Source organism: Chenopodium album, chromosome 9, assembly GCF_948465745.1.
Source record: "Chenopodium album chromosome 9, dcCheAlbu1.1, whole genome shotgun sequence".
In the NCBI taxonomy this organism is placed as follows: Eukaryota; Viridiplantae; Streptophyta; class Magnoliopsida; order Caryophyllales; family Amaranthaceae; genus Chenopodium; species Chenopodium album.
Genome location: NC_137842.1, coordinates 19,911,194 through 19,930,019, shown reverse-complemented (window position 1 = coordinate 19,930,019; position 18,826 = coordinate 19,911,194). Strand labels below are relative to the sequence as shown.

Genomic DNA, 18,826 nt, shown 5'->3' with positions numbered 1-18,826 from the left:
ACGAGCAACAACACCTAAACCCACCTAACCTTCATCAGCAAGAGAATCATCAGCATTTAATTTAATTAAGCCTTCTGGGGGAGGAGACCATCTGTTTGGACTAGTCTTAGTAGGGGCTGCTGGAGACTTGTAAATTGCATTGGCATATTATCATTCTTGTCTGCCCACCTTAACACACGAGCAATTAGAAGATGAGAGGGGGTGCTCAGATTATGGAAGACCATAGTCTTGCCAGATTCCCCACATCAAGTATACACCACGCACTACCAATTCAGCCTTCAAATTTCCCTAGCTCTCAATTAGATAGATCACAAGCACTTTCAACATTTTCGTGCTTTGTCATCCCCTCACAGCCTAGTTCACACCACAACTCCTTAACTCTCTCACAATAAAAAAAAAGGCGTGTCTCCAAGACTCTACATTGTTATTACACCAGGGGCACAAGTCATCTTCAGTAAGGTGGCGGTAGTTCAGTAAACCACGAACAGGCAGCGTTTCAGTCCCAAAACGCCATAAGAAATTGCGAGCTTTCGGCAGACCTTCATTTTCCAAATATTGATCCAAGTGCGGTGAAAATTCTCCAAGTCACACCCCTTTCCTATCAAGTATGCAGACTTTACCGTGTACAGTCCATCTTTCGAGAAAGCCCAGGTGAGTTCATCCCAGGGAAGTCTCGAGCTTAAAGGGATGGCCATTATGCATTTAACATCACAGTCATTAAAATGCTCACACAGCAGATTGTGGTTCCATTCCAAATTCTCAAAACAGATCATATCACTCACCTTGACTACAGAATCAGAAGGAACACTGGTTGCAAATTGACCATCATCATCAGGAAGCCACGGGTCAGACCATACTTTTATGTTCTCACCATTGCCCACCTTCCACAACACACCTTCCTTCACCAAAGCTTTCGAACCCCAAATACTCTTCCAAGAGTAACTCCCTCCATAGCCCAAATACGAATCCTGAAACTCAGAGTGGGGGTAATACTTAGCTTTCATGACTCGGCTAGGAAGTAAATTTGGATTACTTGCCAGTCTCCAAGCTTGTCTTCCAAGAAGAGCATCATTAAAAACTGCTAAATCACGGAACCCCATTCCTCCTAAACATTTAAGAGTGCAAAGAGAGTCCCAACTACGCCAATGTATGCGCTTCTTATTTTCACTTTTCCCCCACCAAAAATTTGCCATTGTCGAGTGAATTTTCCGGATCACTTCATTGGGAAATTTATAAACTCCCATCAGATAGGGGGAATGGCTTGTATTACTGACTTTAATAAAACTTCCTTCCCGGCTTGAGATAAGAGTTTCTCCTTCCAAACTTGCAATTTCTTCCAGATACGATCAAGTAAAGCCCGAAAAGTGCCCCTCTTTGATCTCCCTAAAATATTCGGAATGCCAAGATACTTGTAATGCCGATCCACTTGTTTCATACACAGGATGATTAGAATTTCTTCTTTCTGCTCCACTTTAACCCCCTTACTGAAAGACACGATTTTTTATAATTGATTTTTTGCCCGAATGCTGCTTCGTACTAGTGGAGAATATCAACAATGATTAAGCATTCCTTTCGGTTTGCCCCCACCTCTGCTAATATGCTTTATTAGATGAAAAATCTAATCCAAGTAAGATGGTAAAAACACGTAAAAAAAACTAATAAAACATATTATACGAACTAGGGTTGATGTGTAGAATCCTACTTTAAGTAAAACTCAATTAAGATCTGGAAATTTTCCTAAGCCTGGTGCAAAAGTAAACCAAATCTGTCACCATTGTAGTTCAATAATCAAGTAAATTCCATACAAGAAAAATGAATAATGTGTGCACACATCATTCTTTGCTCGAGGAAAACAATCGTTGCATCTAAGTATATAATGATGAAATTTGAAAGGAAAATGCATATTACTGAAAACATAATTCTGTGGAGAGCTTGCACACAAAGACCTGAAGATACTCACTCAGTATGGCGGCCTAACTCAACTGTGATATGTCAACTTCATCTGGGATCTTAAAAGTGCTTGCAGCACCAAATTTGCTCCACTCTTCACCTTCAGAGGCTGGTGAATCATCTTCATTATCGTCTTCCTCAGTCCCACTATAATGCACTGAAGAGGGATCATGTATACTTTTTGCACGGCAATCATGGGTGGCAACCATGTTCACCTGGCCATGATGAGAGATCTCCACCACAACAACATCATCATCAACCGGTAGAGGCTGTTTCCAAGGTTCACCATCGATCCTCATATAGGTATGGTCAGCAGCACCTTTGTGAAATTCAAAACGGATTCGTCTTGCCTGAAAGTGCACAATTTACCCCCAATTAGTGGAGTAAGATTTCCACATAGAACTAGAATTCAAAAAAGAGAAGCAAAACTTTTTTGATACACATAATGCTCAAATTGGCCACTATGATCCTAACACAAACAAGGAATTCTCACTCTGGTATGTAAGTTACCTGTGCAAGACGAGTCCCATGGCCATTTGGAGCTAGAAGAACAAGCCCTTGCAACAACTTCAATAAGGCCATCATCAACATACGGATGAGTAAAACCTCTCTGCACACCAGGTTTCTGTTGGGAGTAATGCAAGTCGAAAGATTCGATTGTATTAAGCTATGTTTAATGATAAGTTTCTTTTCTTGCTTGCCCCGGCAGGGCGGAATTGCCCTAGGGGGTGGGGCGAAGAGAAGTAGGCTATTCATCAAACTAGTTAACTCCGTACTTTCAAGTTTCCCTCTTGCCCGGTCAAGGCGACTTTGCCCGGTCAGACCGGGCAAAGCTTCGAACAACTTTGCAGCCTTCCGACCTCGCGCGCCCGGTAGGGCTGATTTGCCCGGTCAGACCGGGCGGAGCCAAAAACCGGGTTTTTTGCCCTGCGTTTGTCGCGCCCGACCGGGCAAGGGTTCGAGAACGCGGTTTTGACCGGGTTTTGTTTCCTTATTCTTGATTCCTTTTCATAACCTATAAATACCCTTGAGCTATTATTTTTTCACAGAGACAGAAAAACACAGAGTATTGTGAAACCCTAAACACAATAAACACAAAACCATTCCTATGGAGATCTGAGCAGTTCTTGAAGTAATTTCAACCTTCCAATCGGGGCACGGAGTTGGAAGGTAGCTGTGTTACCCTTGGGGAGCATTCGTCACTGAGAGCCTCGTACCGGTGGTGGCGAAATACGCTTCTAGGGCAGCCGTAAAACGCGTCACAGCTTTGGTGAGATCTACAATGGAGTATTGTATTTTTACCCTAATTTCTTTATTATTTTCATGGTTACAACATATTATTTCCTAACAATCTAGAAGCGTATTTTTGTTGTTACCATGAATTGAGACCTCTTTGTGTTGAACTTTATTTCGGTTGATGCAAGAGTTGTATATTGAAAGCTAACTAGGAAAATTCGTAGTAAGTTCAATTAATAGGGGATTGGGAATTATTGTGATGATTTCTTATATTTTCGATTGACGAAGGAACCTTGATGACTTCAATACTGCTACGTCTCATAAGTTTCATTGGATCTTGATTATGTGATTAATCACTATCAATCATGGAATAGCGTGCATAGTGGAGTGCTGATTGAATCCAAGTTAAAGTTTGTATCTTGCGTAATATACTTCTTGAACAGGGACAAATTTGCGATATCTCCTTTTCTTGAGATATAAATATTAAATGTATTTCCATGATCACATGTTATTGGGATTTGGGAACGTGATAGTGGATGTCCAATGTTGGATTATCTTACGAGTATGAGTGATTGAGTGTAAAGAGATTGTTGTCAATAGCTTAGTCATGTGGTGGCTAGCAGTGTATTTGCAACACATTATTTATGAGAATTTGAGAACGGCATGAGTTTTGTATTGCAACCGGTGCTTATGTTTGAGCCAAAGACAGAGTCAAGCCCTCGTTGCCGCATCTACGCCTAAGATCGAAGTTTCTTGATGGGAGCGGAATTCAGCCGCGGGCTGGCAGAACCATCGACCCTTGGTAGCTGAGCGCGGGTTTCACCCGTGGGTTTGGGCTGCGGGCGCGGGCGCGGGGTTAGGTTGCGGTCGTCGAATTTGGCGGGTATTGCAGATTTTTCATATCATGGTACTAAAGAGTTGAAGCTATATACAGTGGCATTCATAATCGAGAGAACTGCTATGCTCAGGGAAGTTCTCCACTCACCTTTTATCTTTGAGCTTTAAATTATTTACATGATTAATTTTGTGTGCTCACATATATGATACTTATATTATTAATATAATGTGTTATGTGGGGTTTTGGAGCTTGTAAAAGCTTAAATCATACTAGAAAGTTAGTAGGGGTTTGCTATAATAAGCGGGCAATACTTGATGATTTCCTTGAATTCTTATTATTTAGTTGTGGACCTAACCTTTGTTAAAAGTCCCGTACTTCTGCTTATTATGTTGTATATTATCCATCGATTAGGTGCATTGATTGATTAGGACTTGTTTGTGTGACTCTCGATTATTCTTGAGTGTTATTCTTATTCCTAATCTAGTGGCAAATGGATATTATGTTTGTTTAATTTAACTAAGTCAATCAATTGTGAGTATGCGACTTGAAGGGTATTTGGATTATATGATTTAATTCATGAGTACTTAGTTAAATTGTTAGACTTGGAGATTGAGTAGAATTGTGAATGTGTTGCTATTCTACTTGTTGATGTTTGCGGGAAGCATAACTTCTTTTGTGGTCTAAGTGAGACAATTGTTTATATCTCCTAAGTTTATACATAGCAGAAGTAAATGTGTTATCTCGACCAAAGCCTAAAAGAGTTAGGTTAAGGTTGTTTTCAGAGAACAAATCCACGATGAAATAATTGCAGGTATGATCCTATTGTTTGGAGAGGCCATTTAAATTGCTAGTGTTTCAATGATTGGTTACTGAAATTTATATGGAGGTAGCAATTTATTGTTTTCAACTCTCTTTGTTGGCTAACGGTTTGTCTCACAAAATGTGTTTTAGCCCCCCTCTTGATTATCAGATTGGTTATATACGGGATGACCTAAATGCTTGTTGTGTGGGGGTGTTTATGGAAGGTGAGATGTTCCTTATTATGCTTCGCAGTTTATATTTGAGACTCTGCGATGTTGTGATTATTAAACATGCTGAATCTAATATTGTTTATTTATTCACTCATGTGAGTGATCTTTTCTTAATTCATTCATGTGGAATGTGTGTTTCTTTAGCATAAACCTTTATGTTATTAATTTAAAGGACCTAATGTGTGGTCTATATTGAGTTATGCTAATGATATATGAAAATCAATTAGAGCAGAACATACTAGAAATTATGGAAGTAATGAGATCTCTGCTCACAAGTTTAATGTATGTTGAACTATGAGTTAGGTGTTTAAGTCTAGATGACTTTGATATGACGAATCATGTATGTGAAGTTTCTCAAGTACGATTTATATCATGTATTAACCTTGTTGATCATGTGGGTGTTCCCTTTGTTTCTTAAGCTTTGGTCTGAACAATGTAGTTGATGAGTGGATCAACTAAGGTGAGTATTATGGCTAAAGCATGAACTAGTTGAGTTCCGTCTTGTGTTTACTTTCATGTTTGAAAGGTTTAGATGGATTGTTTCTTGGTATTCCAGTAATGGTGGATAGGAATCCGAAACCATATGAACTCACCATGATAAATGTTACTTGAACTAGTTTGAAGAGAAGAAATATGTGAACATAAAATCAAGCTCTTGTGGAGCCTTATCCTTGAGATTTATATGTCTTACCTTACCATGGAATGTCCTTCGGTTGTAAGTGCCTTTCAAGGAAACTTGTAAGGTTTTGGTATACCTTGGAAGGGATTGAGGGTAAGATATTGTGTTTTCACGATATACATGTAAGTTTGGTATTGACCCAATTTATTACTCACTTGTATTATGAGCTTGTCATTTTTGCAGTCAGGTTGCGTATGCTTCCTAACATGATTGATTAGAAATCATGGTGTTTGTTAGTGATGCAATTATATGAGACAACTCAAGGTATGAGGCATAACCTTCATATATTAAGTTAACTTTTGCGGTTAATATGGTGAGTGGACTAGACAAGTCATGTGGGGGTCAAATGTAAGTACCCAAACTATGTCAAATGTTTTTCATTCTTGACATGCGAATGTAATGATATACTACATGTGTGTTTATTATGATGAGCATTGATGTTAGTCAAATGCTAGTCTAATCGTATGTTGTTGATTACACATGTACTAATTGATTGAGATTTAAGGTCTTAGTTTTATCTATGCCTAGATGAAAGTACGAGATGATGAGCTGAATGGTGTGATTCTAGATGGTAAGATAATTGAATCGGCCAAGGTATGTATTGAGCTTATTCTCACTATGTAGAGAATCTGATTTGGTTAATATATTGGTCATGTTGAAATCAGAGTTGTTGGGTATAAATTAGCCTTGATGTTTATTTCAATATGCTAATGATTTGCATGTTAATTGATGTAACATATTATTCTTGACATGATGTAGCTTTGAAAAAAGAAATTTGTTGGTTCACTTAATTTATCTAGACAGCATCGTCCAATCGTTGTTAAAGTTGGGGCAATGCAGGGGATAAAGGTTAAGTAAAACAACAAAAAAAATATGATTGCCCTATGAGTGTATATTTTTACATGTTTATGGGTTGTTTATTTTGAGTTATTTGCAAAGCAAAAGTGTGATACACTATCCAGTTGGAAGCAAGGATCATTACTAGGGATGATAAGTGTCAAGAATATGAGTTATTGCAAAATGAACTCTGGAAGTTGGACCATTGTGGGGGTAAGTTGATCCTCATGTTCTCTACATTATTTTTCACAAGTGTCATTGTGTGTGTTTTCAGGAACTATGGAGGTAGTGACAAAGTAAGACATGGCTTGTGGAAATGGTACTCTGGTCGGAGTATGTAAAGCTAGAGAAGAACCATACAATTCCTTAAATAAGGAATAAAGTATGACTTGGTAAGAGTTTGTCGAAGGGAATGAACTAAAAATCCTCGTGGTATGTCATTCCCATGGCAATTAGTTGTGAGGATGAGCTTATGCTCTTAATATGTCTATAGCCCGAATTGGGTGGTCCTATTGTGAAGGACTTGATAGAGGTATCGCCAATATTTATCTATGAGATGAACTTTATTGTTCATAATGAATCTATAGCCCGTATTGGGTGGTTCCATGAGAGAACTTGATAGATTCACCATCGTTGTGAAGTTGAGCTTCATGTTGAATGCATCTAGCCTTATAGTCATCCGAGAAGGGGTTGAACTATAGGAAGCCTAGATAGATGCGCCTATGTGTTTGATTGTGAGATTAAACATAAGTGTTTTGATGTATCCATATCTTTAATAAGTGGTCCACATAATCAGACTTGATGGATACACCAATGGATAGGTTGGACGTTGTCCTTAATGTTTCATATCCCTTTTGGGTGGTCTATGGGGCATATAGACTAGATGGGGCACCTATGTGAGTGAGCAGGGTTGGCATCCTCCTATGGAATCTATGTAGGCTTCTAACAACACTCACTAGAAATCCAAGGGAAAGTTGTCCTCGTATGACGTTTCATGCGGACGCGGAATTATTTCAAGCTTCTAAAGGTAAAGTGTGTGGTGTCGGGTTCTTTCAATTGTCTTAGGAGTTCAATTTATACTCTATAGAATGTTGAACACCCCACTCCACTAATGTGTTAGTTCAATCCTTATGGGTTATTTCACTTATGCACTTATCCTTTCATTTACTGCTCAGATTTCTAGATCTCATGTTCGATTGCATTTGTGGGGGATTGTTGGGAGAAATGCAAGTCGAAAGATTCGATTGTATTAAGCTATGTTTAATGATAAGTTTCTTTTCTTGCTTTCCCTATGGGGGGTGGGGCGAAGAGAAGTAGGCTATTCATCAAACTAGTTAACTCCGTACTTTCAAGTTTCCCTCTTGCCCGGTCAGGGCGACTTTGCCCGGTCAGACCGGGAAAAGCTTTGAACAACTTTGCAGCCTTCCGACCTCGCGCGCCCGGTAGGGTTGATTTGCCCGGTCAGACCGGGCGGAGCCAAAAACCGGGTTTTTTGCCCTGCGTTTGTCGCGCTCGACCGGGCAAGGGTTCGAGAACGCGGTTTTGACCGGGTTTTGTTTCCTTATTCTTGATTCCTTTTCATAACCTATAAATACCCTTGAGCTATTATTTTTTCACAGAGACAGAAAAACACAGAGTATTGTGAAACCCTAAACACAATAAACACAAAACCATTCCTATGGAGATCTGAGCAGTTCTTGAAGTAATTCCAACCTTCCAATCGGGGTACGGAGTTGGAAGGTAGCTGTGTTACCCTTGGGGAGCATTCGTCACTGAGAGCCTCGTACCGGTGGTGGCGAAATACGCTTCTAGGGCATCCGTAAAACGCGTCACAGCTTTGGTGAGATCTACAATGGAGTATTGTATTTTTGCACTAATTTCTTTATTATTTTCATGGTTACAACATCTTATTTCCTAACAGTTTCAACACAGCAGTATCATGAGAATCACCCAAAAATTGTACTGGGGGAAGAGGCTATGCAAGGGATGGGGCGAAAAAAAAATAAACATGACAAGAAATCAAGACACTATTTCAAGCAGCATGTTATGGACTAAAATCTCGTGATCGGTTCTTGTTTGGTTTGCCCCAAGGATTTAGTCCACCAGAGAAACTTGGCAAGTTAAGGCATATAATTGACTTGATACTGTACGTAGATTAAAAAAAAAATTAGTTGGCTAACCAATTGTTAGGGTAAAAAACTTGATATATACTTTGCAAATTTATAAATGATAATACAAACACACAAATTGTTTAATACTAATTACAACATTGCATTCCCAAATAGCTGCAGGCAACAAAAGCCAAATAGATAATTTATGTCAAAGTCGTTTTATCTACTACATTCTTCAAAATCATTGCCTATGGTAGTTAAATCACCCTGTAAAAGGTATATAGTCTAATATGCATGCATACATATTTCTTAATCATCAAAGACAATATTAAAATAGCTAATAGAATATCTATTTTCCAATCAGACACGTGGCACTATAGACTCTACTGTTAGGAAAGACTGCATATATTTAAATCATAGAACATGGTATAGAAGGAAGCAGAAAACACACAAAATAGATAAGGAAAAAGAAAAATGCAGGTAAAATAGCCATGTCATTTTGAAAACCTTGGGACAAAAACATCAATCTACTAGTGTTAAACATGCTGGAATGTATTGGAGATTGGCGGTTAAACTGTATGCTGCCCACTACTAAATCAAATGTTCACTAGCTTAACATCATGACTAGTACTAGCACTATCTCCTGTGCAGCTTGAAGTACTACTCACTTAAGGGCCTTCGACAAAGTAATTATCTTGCATTAATAATCATATAAATCAAAATAGACCAGCAATTCGGAACCAAAATAGAAGCCATCACATTAAGTTTAAAATTATGATTAATTACTAGTTTCTGGAATTTTGCATAGCTCCAGAGTTTAAAAGTCAGAAAATCCATTCCACGTAACGGGAAATACTACAGGTTCTACAGGTACAATGTAAAGCTGAGGGTTACCAACAGTGATTATATTGACTTATAATAGAGTTAATACCTAGGAGGAATATGGAGTTCTTCCCATTGATCACCGTGTTTCTTCATAATTTGTACCTTTGCTAGCTGTGCAATATTCCTATGAGAAAGAAAACAAAATTTCTGCTTACAAAAAACAAAACCTTTGATGTAAAAAGTTATTAATGACTAAAAAACATAACAGTAAATATTGAGAGAGCAGCCAGAGTATACTACTCACTTATCAGCAGGATGAAACAGGGAAGCAAAAAACCAGCCTTGTGTACACCCAAGTTTAGCATACGCACTCTGCAACGCCCATGGAAGGTCAACTCAATGCTGCTACAATCAACACTAAATAATAAAATAAAAGTACATTTCTCTTTTGAAAACCAAGGGACATGATTATGTATCTTCCCACAACTATAAAAATCATCTATTAGATTTTTATCAACTCTATCATGTGTACTCTGAATGCAATAGAACAAAAACTCAAAGCTATATAGCTACCAAAAATGAAACATCCACCCCTACATAGCCACCAAATTAGAGCTGATAGCAGTTAAATCCCTCAAGGGAAAGTTGAATAAGGAGTCGTAACACAACAATTAATTACCCAATAATAAGTGCATGATGCAATGATAACAATTAAAGACTACAAACCTGATTGACTAATTGGTTTTTAAACTTTTCAGGATTCAACTTCCTCTCAGAATGGAAAGCATATGATACTTGGGCATCCATTCCTGTAAATTTGATGGAAAAGAAATGCATAATGTAAGGAAAATTGGATGAGTAAAATGGTTGGTAATCATATTTAACTGTTCATATCTATTGAAGAAGACAAAGTTCAAATTTTTAATCCCGAAAACACTAGTAGAACTTAGGATAAGAAAAAAGCCAAGACAAGTAATGAAAGAATATCAGTAAAACAACTGTTAAAAGCCAGTAATTCTCTAAATTGATCAAAAACAGGTTAAGCATAGAAGACCAACCTACAAGGTTCATCTATTGTAGTCATATAGGGCAGGGGAACAACAAATATAACGAACAAAATGATAGTTTGGTCAAATCTTTTAGCCTACACGGCTACATAAGCTACATTAATGAAGAACGACATCATCCCATTTTAAAATTCTCATAGAATAGGAACACCCTTGCCCTAGGGAAGACCTGGATGGGAAAAAGGAGAATATACAGTGCAACATCATTCAGTAGAATACTAACAAGATCAAACATAATAAGTATGATAATGTAAAAGGCCAGCAAAGATTAAAAGAAGAGAGGATCACAAAACTCAGGCCTATGAGGCTACGACTTCACTTATCTTACACTCATTGAGATGAATTAAATCATACAAATGAAAAAAAAAATCCAAAGCGTAGGTTTATCACCGCTTGTTCATGAAGGTAAATATATATTGTAAATTATAAAATGAAAAAAATGTATAATGAAACATAAATTTCAGTCCCAAAACATCCTTTGTCCCACCAAAAATGGGGGTTCTATAAGTGAAATGCCAGTTGATATAGTCATAGAACCTAACACGCACATTGGAAAAGAAAGGATTTTTCCAAATGGGTTACTTTCTAATCAAATTCTGTTAAGAAAGAGAGAGAAACAAAAACCACCACCATACCCATGCTGAAGTAATTCCAAAATCCACCACGAAATGTAAGGTGGCCCTCCTAAAAAGCATCAAACAGAAGATCTCATGAGAATATAGTTTCAGTAGAATCAAAATTGTGCATGAGAACAATGAAGAAGAAACTAGGGAGCATGAAATTTTCGAGGTTTCCCCATTTTCGAAATCCCATCATTTCTACAACAATGAGGCTTAGAATTGGCTTGAAATTGAGGTTTTCTTGGGTCTTAAACATTTCCATCTTTGAAACCCAAGCCATTTCAATGCTATACTAGAGTAGAAGTATCAAAGAATAACTACCAAGAAACATACCTTTCAATTATATTCTGAAGACATATGAAGTATGATTAACCAACAATTATATACTAGTTATTGAAATCTCTTAAACCATTCTTTGTATTTAGGTTGTTAGTCATTATATAAAATCAATGTTTATCATATACTAGGACTGTTATAAAATTAATATATCAAGCTGTATCATTATTAAAGATGCATTGTAGGAAATTTGATATAAGTATTAAAGATACTTGAAGAGCAAACGGGTATCCCTTTGTGACCATACTTATTACAGTGAAGTTTGTAAATTTAAATGCACAACAACATGAGCAATAATAAGTTAATAACAAGACATCATTTAAGAGACTCCACAATGCAAGTTTACATTTCAGAACTTTCAATTACACATCATGGCATCACAGTGCATTCCTCCAACCTCTCTTATCCCAAAATTCTGAATGTCTATTTCTACATCAGCAAACTTTTCACTCATTTTCAACTCTTCCTAACTACAAGCAATGACTTGTTAATGCACATGCAGCATGAAATGTATAATCACAAGTTATGTGTTGTTATTAAGAGTAGATATGTAAAAGTAACAAGGCAGGAGAGAAATAAAGGTACCAAGTTGGAAGAATCTATTGAGGAAACACGATGAAATGCATGCAGTGAATGTGGCAACTCAAGAGGTGCAATTAGATCAGAGTTTCCTTCAGTTGGGATCTTCATCCTCATGAGGATATGCCAGCTAGAAATGACAGCAAATTTTACAAAAGTATTAGATAATACTACACATAATTAATGAAAATGCAAAATTATGTACTTTGTGGTGGTCTCCAATAGAACCCATTAGTAGCGAATGGCAACCAGAATATGACCTCATATATTTAAGTTAAATTATTTAGAGGGGTTAATGGAAAATGGATAGTTGGGATTCTTGGGGAAATGTCGATCAGAAATAGAATAAGTTGTTTTATTTTTGTTAGGTTAAAATAGAATAGGTTAGAATACAGCAAATATGACCTGAATGGAAGAAGTTAAACATATACAAAAAAGTGTTACTCGTCTACTTAACATTTTGGCATAAATATATTACAAAAAGTTATAATATGCTAGTACAAAATTTGTTACAAATAGAAAGCAGTAAAAGTATATTAACATATTAAGATAGTAACCAACAAGTTTGTAGTAGGTGAAGGATGGAAGGTCATGCAATATGTTTGGGACACCACAAGATGGAATCTATTAAGAGTATTAAAGGATGGAACGAATAAATATTAATTCTTTTCCCAATAGTTATACACCAATTAGAACATTAGGATAAAATGCACAACAAGAATAGAGTCAAAGAGAAACATTACTTGTCGATTTTCATTTCTTTTGCCTGCATGACTCGATACAAGAATGACTTTACAGATTGTTGATCTGTTCCTGGGTTTTTCTTTCCCTACAAGTCGAAACAGTATATTAGAATATACCATCTAGGATTATCCATCGACGTGGACAATAAATAAAAGGGCCACATAGATGGTAAAGAACACTCCATACAAGATCTGCAGTTGATAATGTATAAATTGAACATGGATAAACATAAAGAGAGCAAAGAAAAGAGTATGCACTATGCAGTTTAAGTAGAAACAAGGTCTATTTGACTCGGATAATGAACCCTCCATGTTATGATTCAGACACAGCTTCATAATTTTGCAGCCATAATCAAAATGACAAACATAAGCATGCAGACAGCAACACATAATGATTTTACAGATCATAAGCCATTAATGTTCAAATAACAGAACACCCTACTCCATCTAATTTTACACATTAACATCCTCTAAAACATGCACTATTGATCCCACCCTATTCAGCAAAACTAGCAGCAGTTGATAGCTTCTAGATTTTGGGTAACTGGTAACATTGGAGAAGCGAGTGTCAGCCAGTCATCTAGTAGCTAGTAAAATTACATGTCAATGCAACAAATCTATATTATAATTTAAGAGTCATTTTCCAAACTTTTAACCACATTACTCCAAAACCCAGTCTCTCAATTCTCATTCACTCCCTTTTTTTTAAAATTATTATTTTTTTATTTTCCTTTTTTTTTTTGCCCTATAAATAACTTCCACCTGTCTTTTTTTTTTTAAAAAAAAATTAAAACCCTCCAAAAAAACTTCCACTATTATTTTTCCTAATAACACACACTACCCAAAAAACTACCTACGTAGTCCATTTTTTTTTTAGAAACACCAATATTACAATAATTGCACTTTTTTTTTTCCAAAATTATGTGCACTTTTTTTAAAATAATATCGCCACCATAAGTTCCACTATTTTTCTTTTTAAAAATTCTTCTAATTGTTTATTTATATTTTTTAAAATCAGCTAACTACCTTATTATTAATTCAATAATCATCGAAATGAAAATATATACATAATGTTTTTTGTGAAAGAGCAAGTTACTATATCACAAACAACTTCACGTATTTAAAATATATTTTTGTTATTAGATCTTTGTAATATCTTTCGATAAACTATATATCTCGTGCATTTTGCACGGGTACACTCTAGTATTTGTAATGTTCGAGATACACTACCTCTACCACTAACTGCTCCGTAAATATTACCTTACCAAACATTCTTAATTTTTAGAATGGCCTTTTGATCCAAAACACTACCGACAAACTAAGGCATGTCAAATATGGTAGATGGTTAAAGTGTTAGGTGATCAATCAAATTGCATCTCATTCATAATCACATTTTTATTCCATAAAATACTTAATAGCTAGAGCAGGGAAAAAAATGATAAAATCAAAGCAATGAGCAGGTTAATCACTACATAATTGGACAAAAAAACTATTTAATAATAATAGATGGTTATAACTTATAATACTTCCTCCGTTCTCAATCAACGACTTTCCATTGCACAATTTTTTCTTACCATTTATATATATATATATATATATATATATATATATATATATATATAGGGGAGGGATCCGGTGAGAATAGGTTCACATGTGAGAATTCATGCTTATATGAGAATTGATTTTAAATTTAGAACATGTGAGTAAAAGTTTAGAACATACGAATAAAAATTTAGAACATGTGTATGAAATTAAAATTTAGAACATCTGAGTAATAATTTAGAACATCTATGTGAGTAATATGTTTAGAACCTTTGATTTAAAATTTAGAACAAGTGATTAAAAATTTATAAAATATGCTTTATGAAATTTTAAACATATGAGTAAAATTTAGAATATCTAATTTAAGATTATGAACATGTGAATAAAAATTTAGAACAAACTGATATAGAATATAGAAAGTGTGAGTAAAAAATTTAGAACATATGAGTAAAAAAATAGAACATACGCTTTAACATCTGGAACATATAATTAAAAATCTTAGAACACACATTTTAAAATTTAGAACATATAAGTTAAAATTTTGGAACAAGTTATTTAAAATTTATGATATTAAACTTAACTAATTTATGGTTTAGAACATGTGAGTACTAAATTAGAACATTTGATTTAATTTAGAACACTTAAGGAAAAGTTTAGAACATTAGATTTAAAATTTAGAACATACGAGTAAAAATTTAGAACATAAAGAGTGTTCTCACATAAGAAAAATTCTATACCAGATCAGCACACCAGATGACCAGAAGCAATTATTTTTTTTTTTGAAAAATAAAAATAGAGGAAATTGGTAGTGAAGCCCTCAAAGGTGAGAATGGCAAATTGCAGTTGTAGGAAAGAGAAAGGGGATGTTGGAGAAAACAGAAAACTGGTAAGATTATGTGCTCATAAAGCCTTTACAAATTTAATTGTTCTTGTATATTGGCGTTGACTTTATTAATTGTCATCTCTATATTTGCGGGTCAACACTTTGAGAGTGAGGGGGAAGGGTAAGCGATCCCCACGCAAGTGGCAATCTTACCACTAGACCAAGTTTAGCTTGGTATACGGAGTATTTGATAGGATTGTCTAACTTGACCAAATATGTGTCATAATCTATAAAGTTGGTTCTTGTTAGATTCATGAAAATGGGTATATTATTAATATGTAACTAGCCTTCTGGCCCGTGCAATAATGCACGGATTGTTTATAGGTATGTAATATAATTTTTAATTTTATAATACTCGTATAATTTTTATTGGAAAATTAATAGTTATAAAGAAGAATAAGGGGTGAAAATTGAATGTAATTGTAGAAAATATTAAGTTGGGGGAAAGTGAACATTCATTCATGTATTGAATTAAAGCTAGTGTATTTTTTTAATATGAGAAAGATTAAATGAGATGACATGTGGCATTGGTGGAAAAATATAATTTACATGTGGCATCATGAGGATGATGGTTTGTGTTTTTAAATACTAAGTATAGATTTACATAATTTTTTTAACGGATTTTTCACCATATGCCCCTAAGTTTTTTGTTTATTCACCATATACCCCTGAACTTCTGTAAATTCATCACATACTCCCGAGTTTTTACTAAAATACATCATATACTAATGATTTTTAATTTTGTCAATCATTAGAGCTAATTATGAACCGAAATTATCCTAAATATATTCCCCTACCTCCGAAACTACCCACATTCCTTTTTCCCACTCCCAAAACCACCCTAAATTTCATTTTTTTCATCATCAAAATCAATCATACAATTCTGGTTATGAAGATTTGGAGTGGTTTTGAGGGCTGGAAAATGAAGAAGAGTGATTTTGGGATGTGAGGGAAAGATCTAAGGTGGTTTCGAAGTATAATTAACCAAATTCCACTCATCTTATTTTCATTAGGGGTATATAGTGAATTTTTGTAATAAGTTAGGGGTATGTGATGAATTTGAAAATTTTCATGGGTACATGGTGAATAAACAAAAAAACTCAGCGGTATTTGGTGGAAAAACCGTTTTTTTAAATTAGAAAGTTACATATAGTAAGTGATAATAAACTACTACTTCCGTTTCGTATTGATCGTAACATTAGGGGGTGTTCACAAAGTTTAAGAAAATTTAAAGGATGGGGCCCAAAGGAGGATTTTTTATGAGAAAAATGATAAATATGTATAAGAAGCGAAAAAACAAATATTGAGAATATATTAACATTTTATCACATCGATATACGTGTAATTTTGTTATGAATTCTCAACTTAATTCTATTAAAAAAAGTATAGTTAATGCTTATATATAGCCATAAGGCTACATATATTATTACTCTTTTTATAGTACTCTCTCCGTTCCCATTTGTTTTTTATGTTTCCATTTCAAGCGTACCTTTTTATTCTTTACATTTAGTATCCTTCCCATTTTAGTCATAAATTTTGGACAAAATTACCCTTGTTTTACAATTTTAGTACTCAAAAGTCCTTACTTTTGCATATGCTATTGTAGTTTTTGTACTATTTTTAATGGTTTTTCAATATTTGTTACTTCCTGACTTCCTCCATCCCTTAATTAGTGGCCTGTATTCCATTTTTGAGTAACCAAAATTAGTGGCCTATTTATATTTAAAAGAGTTTTGATAAAATTACACTCTTAATTAATTTTCTTTTATTTTTATTTAATTTTGACATTATTTCCCAACACTTTCTCTCTTTATTTCTGTAATAATTATCAACTACATTTTCTTTCTCTCTCTCTTTCTCTAATCCCACATGCATATTTATACTCGCAATCATTAGTTTTAAGAAATTTACAACTTTTTTTAATTCCCGTAAAAAACCAAATAGGCCATTAATTAAGGGACGAAGGGAGTATTATTTTCTCTCTCCTGGCTCTCTCCTCTACTTTCTACATCTCACATGCACAATATTGTTTTTTTTTTCAATAGAATTGTACTTTCAATCATTGATATATTCTAATATACTTCTACTTCATACAATTTCTTAATAACCGTGTATAATTTCAAACCTAAAAAACATAAGGGAATTGAGAGAGTATAAAGTATTGTTGGTGGGAAAGAGAAATAATAAAACAAAAAAAAGGTACTGTAGTATAAGTGAGATTGGTAGGATAGAGAAATAAAAGAATATTTGTGAAAGTGGGGTTAGTGGGAGAGAAATTATAAAATTATGATGGGAGAGAAATATCTGTGAAAGTAGGGTTAGTGGGAGAGAAATTATAAAATTATGATGGGTCTTTTTCAAATATAGAAGTGTTGCAATAAATATGTAATGGATGTAAAATAAAAGTATTGCTATTAATACGAAACGGAGGAAATACAAATAAAGTATGTCAGAACTTATTATCTTATTCATTTTTTAATTACTATATGCTCATATATGGGTGCAATGGTGCAAAAAGAAGTGTGTGTTGGGCCCGTATCAATAAACAACCCAACACATTTAGGGCACCAGTCCATGATCAAGAGACACACCAAATCAGGCAAAACGGCTTAATTGGAGCAAACAAGGCAAACAAGATCAAGAATATCAATCACGAAGATACTTGCCAAGAATACACCTACTGCACAGGGAAACAAGATAAAGTCAAGAAAGATCTTCCGTGTTCAAATATATTCGATATCTTTGTAACCCTAGTGGCTCCTAGGTATAAATAGCAAAATCAAACAATGTAACATTCATGTACCCTCGCACATACCTCAATATAAAATAATTATTTTGCTTATGGTTGCAGATTTATGTCCTTGCTGAACAAGGAAGCTTGTCCTTACTCAGTATTGTATCTCTAAACTTATCTTTCTAGTCTTATTCCTTATTTATTGCTTACTTACTGATTACTTATTGCTTTATTATTGCTCTTGGTCATTATATTTGATATTTGTAGCTTGAATATTATTACCCGTAAATCCCTAGCAAATTCTTAGATGTCCTAACTGAGATTTGCCCAAATAATTTGGCGCCCACCGTGGGGCTGATAATCAATTAACCTACCAATCCGCCAAAAACCAAGACAATCACCATGACTGGACATCCAGTACCTTTCACCATTGTCGAAATCAATGAGGGAATGAATGCATTCCGTCAAACCTTAGACCAGCAAAAAAGCCAGATCGAAACATTGTTGGCCCAAAAGGTCTAAACCGAAGCCAAGCTCACTAGCCTAACAAAAAAAAAACGAAGCCCTGCGTAGCCAAATACAATCAGTAGCATCCAAAACCATAAACACTAGGAAAAGCACTGAAAGTATAGCTATGCAACTTGACATTGATAAATCACATTTATATAGAGTTTATAGGCACAATTATGCTAGTTTTATAGTTGTTGTTTTAGTCTTTTATCACTTTTTAGGCCGCAATTGCATAAGTTGTCCTTTTTGTGCTCTATTACGCTTCGTTTTTGTTTTTCTTAATGTTTCAGCTAGTTTCTATAACT

At 35.0% G+C, this 18,826-nt stretch overlaps 1 pseudogene; it reads right to left on the bottom strand.

Annotated features, from left to right (window-relative positions):
* Window positions 1-1,962: 1,962 nt before the first annotated feature.
* On the bottom strand, window positions 1,963-18,442 carry LOC145557502 (diacylglycerol kinase 5-like; annotated as a pseudogene).
* Window positions 18,443-18,826: the final 384 nt, after the last annotated feature.